Source organism: Lytechinus pictus, chromosome 15 (assembly GCF_037042905.1).
Source record: "Lytechinus pictus isolate F3 Inbred chromosome 15, Lp3.0, whole genome shotgun sequence".
Lineage (NCBI taxonomy): Eukaryota > Metazoa > Echinodermata > Echinoidea > Temnopleuroida > Toxopneustidae > Lytechinus > Lytechinus pictus.
In genome coordinates, this window is record NC_087259.1 from 31,003,216 (window position 1) to 31,018,056 (window position 14,841).

Consider the following 14,841-nt stretch of genomic DNA (forward strand, 5'->3'; position numbering starts at 1 on the left):
GAACCCAGCCAGATCCCAGGGCAAAAGGAAATCAGAAATAATTGGAAGCAGGTTCCTCACACTTTCCTGATTATATTACAACCAATTAACCTCTCATCAATTACCCAACAACCATCCAAAATATATAATAGTGCCATACATATTGGTATCAGTAAATACTATTTCAGGCACAGTGCTACACCCCCAATAACAGGTCTCGCAATCTTTTACAAATACTCATGATTTGCATAAAAAAACAAGTGTATCTCAATGGCAAAATAAAACAAAGTTTGAAGCCAAAATCTCTGTCATTACTGTAATTATTGGTACAGAAAGTAATAAAATGAAGAGAGAAACATATTTCCAAATGGTACATATAATTCCAATTCTCAATAGTAAGGATAAAATTAAAAATGTAAAATTAGTAATAAGTAAATAAATAAATAAGTTATTTACGTCCGATGTAGACAAAATCAAAACTTTTAAAAAATGACTAAAATTCACTTTTTTCTAAACCAGCCCAAAATTGAATAATATGAGTATGGCTGAACACTATCAATTTAGTATATCCTATACATATTGTGCAATGCAATTCTGCGATACAGTTTAAATGGTAAAAAAAATCTACTCCAGTGTCAGTGTTGAAAATGTTGTTACATATATTGGCCATTGCTTCCCGTACATTAATCCTCATTACACTCCCTCATGTTCCAATAGAAGTGTGTTCATTCGATAACATATGACGTCAAGGCCGATTAAGTTGTATGATGTAAAGGCCTTTACAATATATTACAATATATAAGAATGGCACGGTGAACAGAACGGAACTGATGTGGCTACCCTGGGTAAAATATGATGTTATTATTATCATTATTATTATCATTATTAACAATAATAATAATAGCTGGATTTATAAAGCGCTTTTTGCCAGAGGATACAAAGCGCTGCTATTATTACCCCGGCTTTAGCTCGAGCTACCACCACCGGCGCTCAGTGTATGCAAGGAATTACTCCTGCCGGGTACCCATTCACCTCACCTGGGTCAAGTGCAGCACAGTTTTAAAGGAATACAGCCTCATGAATATGTAGATGTATATATATTTTTCAAGCTGATGGCATTTGCGATACAGTTGTCTTAACAAATAATAGTACAGATGGCTTTGGGGGAGTCTTGTTTGAAAGAAATGTATTTTTTTTTCACAGTATCAAGTTAATAATCCACGTACAAAATTTTGGTGTGCTTAAAAAGCAGCCTCTGAAAAAAAAGTAATGTTGGCAATGTCACATGTGGAGCACTGAAGACCTAATATCACGGAAGGTTATTTAAAAAATATATAAAATGGATAATTCTTAGGACACTAAAACAAAATGAAATTCATCCAGTTAAAAATGGGAAATGTGAAGATATTAGAATAAATATTACCATGAATCTTAATTATCATGGTCCAAATTGATGACAACATGCATCAATTGAAAAATGAATTTCAAATCCTTAATAGCACAAGAAGGGAAAGGAAAGATTCTATAAATGTTGGTGTACATCATTCTTCAAACTGATCAAATATAAGACAGTTTTGTGGAATTTGATATAAGCAATATTTGAACATTACGTTGATTGCCAACAGAGGGCAGTAGCACAGAAAATAAATAATATCCATAGAGTTGAAGACAAGTGACATGGGAGATAAAACATGTAAGGTGAACCATGGACCCATGACTAACACCTCAAATAAAAAAAGTACATTCTGCAAATATAATATTGATGATAAACAAGACACAACTATGACACAACCATAAAGAGATCTCCAAGATATGACAATCTATATTTTCAAATTGTGAAGAAATTTCTAAGGCACAAAAAAGACGTGACCTGTGGAACAAGTCATGTGTTCTAAAACATTGCTAATCATGACACAGTCTGTGTAGAATATAGATAAGACATTAAAAATTGCTTAAACGATAAATCCAAGAGGCAGATAGGTAATATTTTGAATGAAACTGGGCAAAAAAATAAAAAGTTTATGAATTTCTTAAAGTTGTAATAACTATATAAGTTTGGAAAACTTTTTGTGTTATGTTCTTAGTGTTCTTCTAAGACGTCTTTGCGTTGAATTTTGTATTGTATATATTTTCATACCTTGTAATTTTCTTTTAAATTTGGAATAAGATAATGAATTAAATTGAAAACACTCCCAATTATAGTAGGAGTTATCATATGCAGAATATAGGACAACTCCATTCATTGAATTATTAGAATAGTAGCTTTCCAAGTTTTAATAAGGATAGTTGTTTTACAAGGAACAACATGCTTTGCACAATATAGGGAGGGGGGTTGTCATGAATTTTGTTTTCACATCTTTGCATCTAGTATAGATATATGGACTGCTTTGAGAGGTAATGGTTGTTTCTAGAGAGGCTCAAGGGGACCGCAACGCGACTATGCCCGAGGTCTGGCCGATGCGGTACCCGCGAGCCAAAAGAAACAACCGTGTCTCAAATATAAAAGCAGTCCATATATATTTTATGAACCAAATTAAACATTAGATCTACATGTAGGGCCTAATATAGTCTAGATCTTAAACAAGTTAGGCCTGAAAGCCCTAGGCCCTAGTTAGTTAGTCTAGTTAGTTAGATCTAACTTAGATCTTGAGTCTACTCTTAACTCCGTTTGTCATAAACGAGTAGATCTAGTCTAGACTCTGCTCTCTAACTTAGTCATCAAACATTACTTATAAATCTAACTTTAGAAAGTGCAGTGACCGTCTTATCTTTTCACCCAACTCACCTTTTGCAAGCATGCATTTTGACGAACAACTGCAACAAGACTTGATGATTGATACATCCGTTATGTCCTTAATAAGTTAGTCTTCATTTCAATAAAGCCATACCAACAGGAATTAACAAGCAAAAGTCAAAGATCGGCATCGTTCCATCGATATGTCATATCCGTTGCGCGCACTTGCGCAATAAGCGTGTAAATGCGCGAATTGTCTAAAACTTTTGATCAAACCGCGCGGACATTTATGGTATCTGCAATCACCGCAGAAAGCAACATTTTGCTTGCAATCAAATGGTCGTTAAGGGGCGGGTCAGGGGGCAACGGGCAGAAATCTTGTTAACTATGCCCGTTGCCCTTGGTTACCACCTTAGTTTGTTGTTTTGCAGGCATGGTCGTTTACATGACCTCAGTTTTGACCAATCAGAGGAACGGATTATTCGACATTCTTTAAGAGAGGTTTATAACAGTAAATATTGTACAAGCCCCCCCCCCCCCCCCCTCCATATGGACCCGCAAAGATGTATGTTATCCCTGCGGGAACTGGCCTGGTACTAAAGGCAAAACACAGTTTCTTGGTCATTAAAGTACTCACCAAATTGCTAATTTGATATTCAAGTTTTTAGTCATCTTACAATTGCAACAAGCATAACTTTAATAATGTTTTGTTTCATTTTTAAGCATGTAATTTCCTATTTATTATTTCTTCTCTTACACAATTCATTTATCAGTGTTCATGAGATTAGATTTCACATGTTCAAAGTAGCAATGTACTCATTGACCTTATGATAAAAAGATAAACAAGTAGAGGATATGAATGTGTCATTGATATCATGGCTGAAGATAGTTACATCAGTTTGGAAAGTTCAAGTCCAAATGTCATCGTCTTTTAAAAATGTAAAAATATATCTACTCTTAGTTATTTTTTAAAGGAAATTAAAGTTTTGGCAAAGGTTTAATAACGTGATGAACTGTGAATAAATTAATTTGATTTTTATATCTAGTGCATTTTGTTTAAAAAGTTCAAGTTGAACACTTATCTCATAAACGTATTAGTTAGCTACCAGAGAGTTAATGTACAAAAACATATCCAGAATGTGTCTTGAAAAATCAAGCTTTTTTTCATATAAAAGAATATCAAAAAGATAAAATGATCAAAAGTACTCCTGCAAATCATTAAATAACTCCATAATAACTTATGTTTTTATTTCATATTATCTAAATCAGAACAGCTTTATGAAATGTTCATATCATATAGTAATTCAGAGGAACAGCAACTTTTAAAGGACTTCCCAAAATCAAAGTGGGGCTTTGAAAAGGAATGGGTGTGTCCCAAGGATCTATACTTTGGTATTCTGAGAATGTCTCATCAATCCCTGGAATAGCTTGAATCTTGAACACTTCTTGAACACGACCGGTGTGTTGGCTCAGTTGGTAGAGCGTCCGTCTCACAACCGGGAGGTCGGGGGTTCAAACCCAGGCCGCGTCAGACCAAAAGACGTTAAAAGATGGGAGTTGCTGCTACCCTGTTTGGCGTTCAACGATTAAGGGGATAGAGCCTCGTCGATCTGGCGCTGCACAGCGGCTGCCGGGCCCACGATCAATTGGGCAAAGCAAATTTTCGGAGTATTTCATTTCCTATATTTCGAACAATAAAATATGGATTTTCATCATTTTTCATTTCATCATCATTTTCATAACCGTTCATAAAAAGCAATATAAAATGAGTCAATCCGCATTGTGCTACTCAATATCAGGGTTGTATTGTTTGGATCCATGACATTTTCTCCGGCAAGATTGCTCCATTGTGAATTCCACACACTAATGGAATGACCAACTTCAACCCTGGATTTAACACAATAACCTATCCTAAACCTAACCCTACACCTAAAGTAGAACCCTATTGTAACCCAAACCCTATATCTTAGACGAAATAAAGCCCTGAGCAATTGTCGCAGGAGCAAATGTTGCATCACCGTTTTGTTTAAGGCCGGGGGGGGGGGGGGGGCACTTCCATTGACGAGTGGATACCATGCGCGACCATGGGGTCTCAAAAAGCACCCTAAACATGTATTTTCCATATTCTGAAAATGCACCCCATAACAAGAATTGGCGTGTGAAACCCTACCCTTAACAAGTACAGGTATTGGAAACAAAACGATACTATTGGCAAGTATTCCCTGAATTGAACCCCTAAACAAGTACAGCGATATTTCAATTGTTATGTCACGTACATCGGTCGTCGATTTTACCTTTACCTACATCATTGGGTTAAGTACAGCCCCACTCGCGCAATTCGTACTCTGATTACGTATAGTGTTGACTCTTGGGGCAAAAAGTACATCCTTTATAAAAAATTTTAGTCTTGATTTGTTATACCCTCGCAAATTTGACCCTAAACACGTACTTTCCTATCGAAAATAGATACCCTTTTTTCAGTATTTTAGTGTTTTTGACACCTCTTGAAAAAGACATCCTTTTTACATGTTTTTTTGGTCGCGCATGGTACCCACTTGTCAATGTAAGTGCCCCCCCCCCCCCTGGGTTTAAGGTTTTTTTTTTTTTAATGAATATTGCTTTTAAACTTGACATGTTTCATTCATTTTTCTCTCTAAATTTCAATTAAAACACAAAGCACAAATACAACAAATTAAAATAAGGGCAATTTAACATGTCTGTATATTTGGCTTTATACACACAAGCCATTGTTCAAATATTGTCAGTAGTTACCTTGGTCAATACAATACTGCTGATATCACAATTGAATGACATTGCATATCTTGATAACATATTAGATTCACTTGACTTAAGGATGCTGTGACAAATAACATGATACCGGTATTGATAATGTTACTTTATTTGGCGAAATAGCTATCATTCTGATTCCCTATTCTTCATGAAACATGATATGAATTTGAACTAGTAACAAGTATTTCACTCTGTACCCCCACTACTACATGTATATTCTGCATTACAAATTGTATTACACATGGGTGTTAATGATTAATAACAAATAATAACAACAGGCTGAAGAATAATGGAGAAAAACAATAAAATAAAAGAGCTCCCATACTTTTGTAGAGAGGAAAGCTATTTAAAATAAGCTGAAATTAAAAAAAAAGTTGAACTCTCATCCCCTGATTATAATGACTTTACTTGATTCTCCTCCTCTCTTTCCCGATTTTTTGTTTTTTATTGCAATTTAGGCCTAAAACATTTCTGTTTGCTGTAACAGTGCAACTTTTCAGCTATGATATTTATTTTTATATGGAGATCAAGAGTCAGGCACAAGGGACCCATCCTGTCTCAAGACAATGTTCTAGTATACCATTCAGCAATTTTCATTGACCTTATTTGCAAAGTACAAAAATCTAGAAAATTGATATCATTAGGGTAGGATCAGCACACCTTTTAAAGTTTATAATGAAATAAACAGTTGGTCCTTTTTACTAGGGTTGGTTGGATGGTATAGGTGTAGACCAATTGGTAATTTACTAGTCAGATAACGGCAAACAAGCTTTAGTTTGTTTTTTATTTAACTTTTTTTTGCCTTGTATGTATACCATAACCCTATATTTTCTGTATGCAAGAGAATGCAAATGTCATACCTTTATAAGCCTTGCGTAGGAGGGAGGGACTCCTTCTAACCTTGGGGGAGGCAGCTGATGGTAGACTATAGCTCCCGCTCCAGGGTTGGTAGAGATTCCATAGCTCCTTGTCTAGTCTTACTGTTGGACCAGGAGCTCTATGCTGGATCTCTACAGCGGACTGAAAGTAACAAAACAAAAACAAAATACCTGTATTATACTCACTGGAATTAAGTGGGGGGGCGGAATGTGGGACTGAAGGTGAGGGATCCTTGTCTAGTTTAGCATGTGATGAAATGAACCCGCAGTTTGCAAACAGCAGCAGCAAACAGGTTCCCACAATTCAATCACCAAGAAGATTTCGAAAGAAGTTTAGCAGCGGTAGATTTGTCATGATAAAGTATTCAATTTTTTCAGCCCAGTATAGGTTGATATTTGAGACCAATTTAGTATGCTACATGGTTTACAAACTATTAACATGCCTTCATTTAAATCCGCTTACATTAATATTTTGAAATGATAAATTTCATTGTCTGCAATACTGGATCCCTACTTTAGGATAATTATAAAAAAATTGTATGGAGGGTGAAATCAGGTATACCATTTGGACTTTAGTGGTGTCCCAATAACCTGCCCCCATCTAAAAACCACTGTTTAAACTAATTTAGGCTATTAGCCTCCCCTTTTAATGAAACATTCCAAACTTTTCCAGAAGTGCATTCAGTTGCAATCCTTATGCACTTTTTAAAGTTATATTGTTGCAGTTGCTTTCTTTCTACACTCCTAAACTTTCAAATTTTACTATGAAACTGAAAGAGATGAAGTTCTGCAGTCTGACCGACTCGATCACCAGAATACCTGTTAAATTACAAGAACTTGCTCAGGCCTCAAAATACCTGAGAATCATTTTCTGCATTCTTATCAACACAAAGCAGACACTTTCGGAGTAAGTTTTCAGTATTATGTGCGGTCTGATCAGCAGAGAAGGCGAAAGATTCCAAATCACTAGTTCAGCAGCCCGCTGTGCCTGCGCCCAACAACTCTCTTCATTAAGAAGTTCATATGGCAAGTACCTAGACTATTTGTTTGCACAACATTTGCTCCAGCGACAATTGCTCTGATGGAAAATATTAACGTTAAGCCCAACATAAAGTCAAACCTCCAAAACTGAATAAACCCTCATCATTATTTTTACATTATTCTGAACCAACAAAAGCAAGAGATTATCGCATTAAAGGAGACCGTCAACAAACTTCAGAGAAAGGTTGATCATCTGGAACGAAACGACAATAAACAGGAACAATACAGTCGCAGAAACTGCTTGCGTTTCCACGGAATCACTGAGCTTAAGGATGAAAACACCGATCAGCTGATTGTAGAAACGACAATGAACAGGAACAATACAGTCGCAGAAACTGCTTGCGTTTCCACGGAATCACTGAGCTTAAGGATGAAAATACCGATCAGCTGATTGTAGAAACGACAATGAACAGGAACAATACAGTCGCAGAAACTGCTTGCGTTTCCACGGAATCACTGAGCTTAAGGATGAAAATACCGATCAGCTGATTGTAGAAACGACAATGAACAGGAACAATACAGTCGCAGAAACTGCTTGCGTTTCCACGGAATCACTGAGCTTAAGGATGGAAATACCGATCAGCTGATTGTAGAAACGACAATGAACAGGAACAATACAGTCGCAGAAACTGCTTGCGTTTCCACGGAATCACTGAGCTTAAGGATGAAAATACCGATCAGCTGATTGTAGAAACGACAATGAACAGGAACAATACAGTCGCAGAAACTGCTTGCGTTTCCACGGAATCACTGAGCTTAAGGATGAAAACACCGATCAGCTGATTGTAGAAACGACAATGAACAGGAACAATACAGTCGCAGAAACTGCTTGCGTTTCCACGGAATCACTGAGCTTAAGGATGAAAACACCGATCAGCTGATTGTAGAAACGACAATGAACAGGAACAATACAGTCGCAGAAACTGCTTGCGTTTCCACGGAATCACTGAGCTTAAGGATGAAAACACCGATCAGCTGATTGTAGAAACGACAATGAACAGGAACAATACAGTCGCAGAAACTGCTTGCGTTTCCACGGAATCACTTAGCTTAAGGATGAAAATACCGATCAGCTGATTGTAGAAACGACAATGAACAGGAACAATACAGTCGCAGAAACTGCTTGCGTTTCCACGGAATCACTGAGCTTAAGGATGAAAACACCGATCAGCTGATTGTAGAAACGACAATGAACAGGAACAATACAGTCGCAGAAACTGCTTGCGTTTCCACGGAATCACTGAGCTTAAGGATGAAAATACCGATCAGCTGATTGTAGAAACGACAATGAACAGGAACAATACAGTCGCAGAAACTGCTTGCGTTTCCACGGAATCACTGAGCTTAAGGATGAAAATACCGATCAGCTGATTGTAGAAACGACAATGAACAGGAACAATACAGTCGCAGAAACTGCTTGCGTTTCCACGGAATCACTGAGCTTAAGGATGAAAACACCGATCAGCTGATTGTAGAAACGACAATGAACAGGAACAATACAGTCGCAGAAACTGCTTGCGTTTCCACGGAATCACTGAGCTTAAGGATGAAAATACCGATCAGCTGATTGTAGAAACGACAATGAACAGGAACAATACAGTCGCAGAAACTGCTTGCGTTTCCACGGAATCACTGAGCTTAAGGATGAAAACACCGATCAGCTGATTGTAGAAACGACAATGAACAGGAACAATACAGTCGCAGAAACTGCTTGCGTTTCCACGGAATCACTGAGCTTAAGGATGAAAACACCGATCAGCTGATTGTAGACAAAGTACTGCAGAAGCTCCACATCGACATAACTCCCCTACACATCAATCGCAGTCATCGAGTCACCTCGAGAGATTGGGATGGAGCGAAAACGCGGCCGATCATCATGAAATTCACGAGCTACAATAAAGAGGATGGCCATCTACAAGAAACGCGCGGACTTTAAAGGAACAAACATCTGTGCAGTGTACCGTATTTAACAAATACGAAATTGTGTTTATATGCAGATGATGCTGCTGTTTTTTGTAAAGACCAAAATATTAATACACTAACAGTATCTAAATTACTCCAAAAAGAATTAACCAAGATATGTAACTGGGTAGAATCTAATAATTTAGAATTGAATTTAAAGAAATGCAAAAGTATGTTGATTGGGTCAAAAAGGAAAGTTAAAAATGCCAATTTGATTATAAAATACAAAAAAGAAATTATGGAGCAGGTACATGAATTTAACTATTTCGGTGTTGTTCTTGATGATTGTTTTTCATGGAACAAACATATTGAAAAAGTATTTACGAAGATTTCAAGAATAATTGGTTGTATCAGACAGATAAAGCACAATATTCCGCAAAATATATTAATCATGTTATATAATGCATTAATCCTGCCACATATTGATTACGGTATCGTTATTTGGGGCAGAACTAGTAAGTGCAATATTAAGAAAATACAAAAACTCCAAAACAAGTATGCTCGATTGATTTTTAATGCTGATTTTTCAATACCTTCGCACCCAATTAAACTGGCAAACCATTGTACAAAGACAACAGTATCAGACCTACCTCATCATGTTTAAATTAATTAATGATTTAGTTCCAACATATTTAAAGGAAATTATTGTTTATCGTGATATTAACTTTCAAACTCGATATGCACATTCTTACCCATTAAAATCAAAACACCTCGAACAGAGTATTACAAGAAATCTTTGCATTTTTATAGTTCAAACCTATGGAACAGTTTACCCCAGAATATGCAAACTATAACATCTTTTCCCATATTTAAGAAACAATCTAGAATTGTAACTCTTAACTGCGAATTTTAAAAAGCAGTATTAACTTTGATTTAATGTAAATATTATGGTTGTGTTATTTTAGATTTAATTTAAACTTAATATAAATACTCTGCTTGTATGTGATTTTATTTTTTAAATTTAATTTAATGTGATTTTACTTGAGTAAATATTTGTAGTTAAGTATATAGTTTTAAGTTTTTTGTGTGTAAATTGTTATTTATATGTATTTGTTTTTTATTGTGCAGGGCCCCTTGGTAGAGCAGTTTTGTAACTGAAAGGGCTACCCTGTTGAAATAAAACGGAAATAAAAAATAAATAAAAAAACCAACAACTCATATTACAATCCAAACTCTAACTCTATGCCCTCTGAGATTTAGGCCGGAGCAAATGTTGTGTAATCGACTAGTTAGCAGGTATTATCTGATAGAGGTAAATCAAGCTAAATTTCTCAATTAAAGGACAAGTCCACCCCAACAAAAACGTGATTTGAATAAAAAGAGAAAAATTCAACCAGCATAACACTGAAAATTTCATCAAAATCGGATGTAAAATAAGAAAGTTATGACATTTTAAAGTTTAGCTTATTTCTAACAAAATAGTTATATGAACGAGCCAGTTACATCCAAATGAGAGAGTCGATGATGTCACTCACTCACTATTTCTTTTGTTTTTTATTATATGAAATATGAAATATTTTGATTTTCTCGTCATTGTCATGTGAAATGAAGTTTCATTCCTCCCTGAACACGTGGAATTCCATTATTTTAACATTTTGTGCTTCAGGCAAGGAGGTCCTAATCGTCAAATCCGTAAAAATTGAAATATTGTATAATTCAAACAATAAAAAACAAAAGAAATAGTGAGTAAGTGATGTCATCGACTCTCTCATTTGGATGTAACTGGCTCGTTCATATAACTATTTTGTTAAAAATAAGCGAAACTTTGAAATGTCATAACTTTCTTATTTTACATCCGATTTTGATGAAATTTTCAGCATTGTGCTCGTCTGATTTTTCTCTATTGATTCAAATCAACATTTTTCTGAGGTGGACTTGACCTTTAAAGAATATCCTACATGGTATTCTCAAACTATCCTACTGGTACATACTTTTCATGCATCACACATCAATAGATAACAACAAAATTCAATCTCTATTGTCAACACAGATCAGACCACTGTATTTAATACCCAAAACACCACTAATCTTCTATTATCAGACTTTTACAGGAATGCAGCCGTTTCTAAAATAGTCTTTTCACACTCAAAAAGCCCTAAAAATTTGTTTAAGAAATGTCACATTTTGTAACTTTCATGCAATGTAAATAAAAGCAACATGCTTTGTTTAATAGATAAATCTGTTAAATTCTAATAATGAAAAACACATTTCACTCTTTCAATTCATAATATAAAGCATATGAATTTTGCTCTTTAATGATACATAATCTGTCATAGCAGTCATAATTACATATCAACATTGAAAAAGTTCAATATATTTGGATGTTTGGACTCTGGAAGTCAAATTTCTATCATAATTTCATATCACATGGAATAAAGAGTGTAACCGGATGCTTCTTCATAAATTTTCTGTTTACAAATATAATACTACCAATTACCATAGATGATACCGGGTAATGATTAATTTGCTTAGTTTTGTCAGATCCCTAATTTTGTCTGATCGTTTGAATACATTTTGGTGGTTTGAAGGGGAATATCTGACCTAGTTTTAGCATGGATCCCACATTAGGTGGTTTCAGACCACCTCGAAGTTCGTCAGTTCCAGGAATTCTCTGATCGGGAAATTTACCCCGATCACAAAATACCAGGTATTTTGGTAATGTGAAAGCAAACTACGCGTAATTTCCCCGAAAGAAAATACCCGCTAAATAATAGGTACTTGGCAAAATTACGAGAACTTTCGCGGGGATTTTTCCAAGGTCGCAGGTATTTTGGCAATGTGAAAGCAATTTACGGGAACTTTTAGCCCAGTGTGTAGTTGGGCGCGGGCGCCGTGGGTGGCTGCTGGGCTAGTGGTTTTGAATCTCGCGCCTTGCCTGCTTATTAGACCATACTGCGCATGCTCCTAACTTCAGGAATTTATCCCGAAGGGTATGTTTCGGGGCGGTGTGAATGCAGGAATAATAGATGGGTATTTTTTAGCCTAGAAATGTTCTCGTAATTTAACGGGGATTCTTGTGATCGAGGCGGTTTGAAACCACCTATTGAAAGGTTTTGATTTATATTATCTATCATTTACTTCCTAACTTTCAATCCAAATACTAGCTCAGGTATATACCTGTTTTCAATATACATGGATCATGTCACTCAAGAATGAGGAATAGGTATAACACACTGATGATTTTTAAATTGATTTGAATTACAGTCTTAGAGAAATAAATATTTTGCTAACATTCATGGATTGAATTGATAACAGAGGATCAGACTACATAAATATCTTCTTTATTAACCATCACAATCCATTATTTCATCATATATTTTCATTCTAATCTCTTTTGTTTTTATAGTATAGCACTTTTGCAAGATCACACAAATTGCAAACAACCCATTCCTTCTGTCAGTGCTGATTTCATCAATATTATTATATTATCGCACCATCCACAGTCCCATGATGAAAAACATTACAGACATCATAATTTCTTGCAGAGTGATAGTGCACTGAGGGGGGGGGGTGACAATTAATTTTGTTCTGATTTTTTTAAATATCAAATCAAAACAGTATCTTCAAGCAGTATTTTTTTCCCTTCAAATCAACATGTAGCAAATATGCTCAGATGATTCATTTAAAGTGACTTGATAACTTAATGGGGTTGTACTTTTATAATGACTCAAAAACTGTACGAGTCCTACAGTGTACCTCAAAGATGGGACATTATTATAAAACATTGTAACAACAAATGTTCACTCCAATACAAGTGATTCATAGAAAGCATCAACATTTGCTATATGACAGGTTGTCACTTTCCTTGAGTTTGATTGGCTGAGACACAGACATCTGACTATAACCATGGTAACTTCCAGATAATAATAATAATAATGATAATAATATGCAACATAGCGCTTAATACAAATGTTTCTAAGCGCTGCATACATGTACTATTATCCCAGCTTACGCATGGCTACCCTGATTGGACCCTTGAGCTTTCAAGGAATTCCTTTCCTACCAGGTAACCATTTACTACACCTAGGTGAAGAGTGGCAAATGTAGATAAACGCCTTGCCAACGGATGCAAGTGCTGTGGTGGGATTTGAACCCCAGACCTTGTAGATCAAAGTCCGGAGACTTATCCACTGAGCCACAACACCTCTACAATGTGTATTTAACATCATGCAAATCCTCATGAGATGCTCCCCTTGTCTCAGCTCTACAAGAATGGAGAAATATTGAAATTTCACTCCATTTTGACAATAATTTAAAGGTCAAGTCCACCCCAGAAAAATGTTGAATTGAATAAAATAAAGAAAAATCAAACTAGCATAATGCTTAAAATTTCATTAAAATCGGATGTAAAATAAGAAAGTTATGACATTTTAAAGATTCGCTTATTTTCCACAAAACAGTTATATGCACAACTCAGTGACATGCAAATGAGACAGTCGATGATGTCCCTCACTCATTATTTCTTTTGTTTTTTATTGTTTGAATTATACAATATTTCATTTTTTATTTGAAAATAAGGACCAACTTGACTGAACCATATAGTATTAAACAATGTTAATTCCACATTTTCAGGGAGAAACTAATCTTTGTTTCACTTGACAATGAGGAGAACATTAGAAAATATCATATTTCATATAATAAAATTCAAAAGAAATAGTGAGTGGATGACGTCATCAGTCTCCTCATTTGCATACTGACAATGCAGGATGTGCATACATGTATATAAATTAAACTGTTTGGTGAAATTAAGTGAAACTTCAAAATGTCATAACTTTGTTATTTTACATCCGATTTTGATGAAATTTTCAGTGTTATGCTTCTTGGATTTTTCTCTTTTTATTCAAATCACCTTTTTGTTGGGGTGGACTTGTCCTTTAAAGATCTTTTTGATATATACAAACCTGTTTGTCATTACAATGGTAGAGTCTCTTCTGTTTGTATTGTAAGACTATATATTGAATCTTCCATCTTATCAGATGTAAAGCATCAAAACAGCCAGGCTTGGTAAACTCTAATCCATGCTCCTCTGTAGGGAAATAGAAGAGATTAGAATTTCAGAAGGCCTTTAGTCATCTTCAAGTTCATCATAAAAACAATAAGCCTACATATCTTTATAACGCTGTTTCTACTTAACGTTTTTGGGAAATTAAAAATGCTCAACTTAGGCACTTTTATAGGACAGAGAGAAAGAAAAAAAGTAGAGACGAAACTGCCATTAAAATGCACTTTGGGTCATTAAATTCAAGCCTTTTCATTTCAGTACATTATTCATGACTATAAATTAGTTCAACCAAGATATTTATATCATGGCCCCTGCATGTATGACTAAATTGCATTTTTTTTTAATGTTCTTATTAAAGTTTTAAAAAATCACAAATATAATACAAGAAAGAAGACGAAATAAGCAACAATCATTTTCGACACAATGATTGGGAGCTATGTGGAAAACATTCTTCT

The 14,841-nt window shown here is 35.3% G+C and overlaps 1 long non-coding RNA gene across 1 annotated transcript; it reads right to left on the reverse strand.

The window, feature by feature from the left end:
* Window positions 1-284: 284 nt before the first annotated feature.
* LOC129277666 (uncharacterized) lies at window positions 285-14,411 on the reverse strand. Its single transcript, XR_010295927.1, has 3 exons — window positions 14,286-14,411; window positions 6,364-6,523; window positions 285-4,393 (listed from the first exon to the last, which is right to left on the reverse strand). It is a non-coding gene; the product is annotated as an uncharacterized LOC129277666 (long non-coding RNA).
* Window positions 14,412-14,841: the final 430 nt, after the last annotated feature.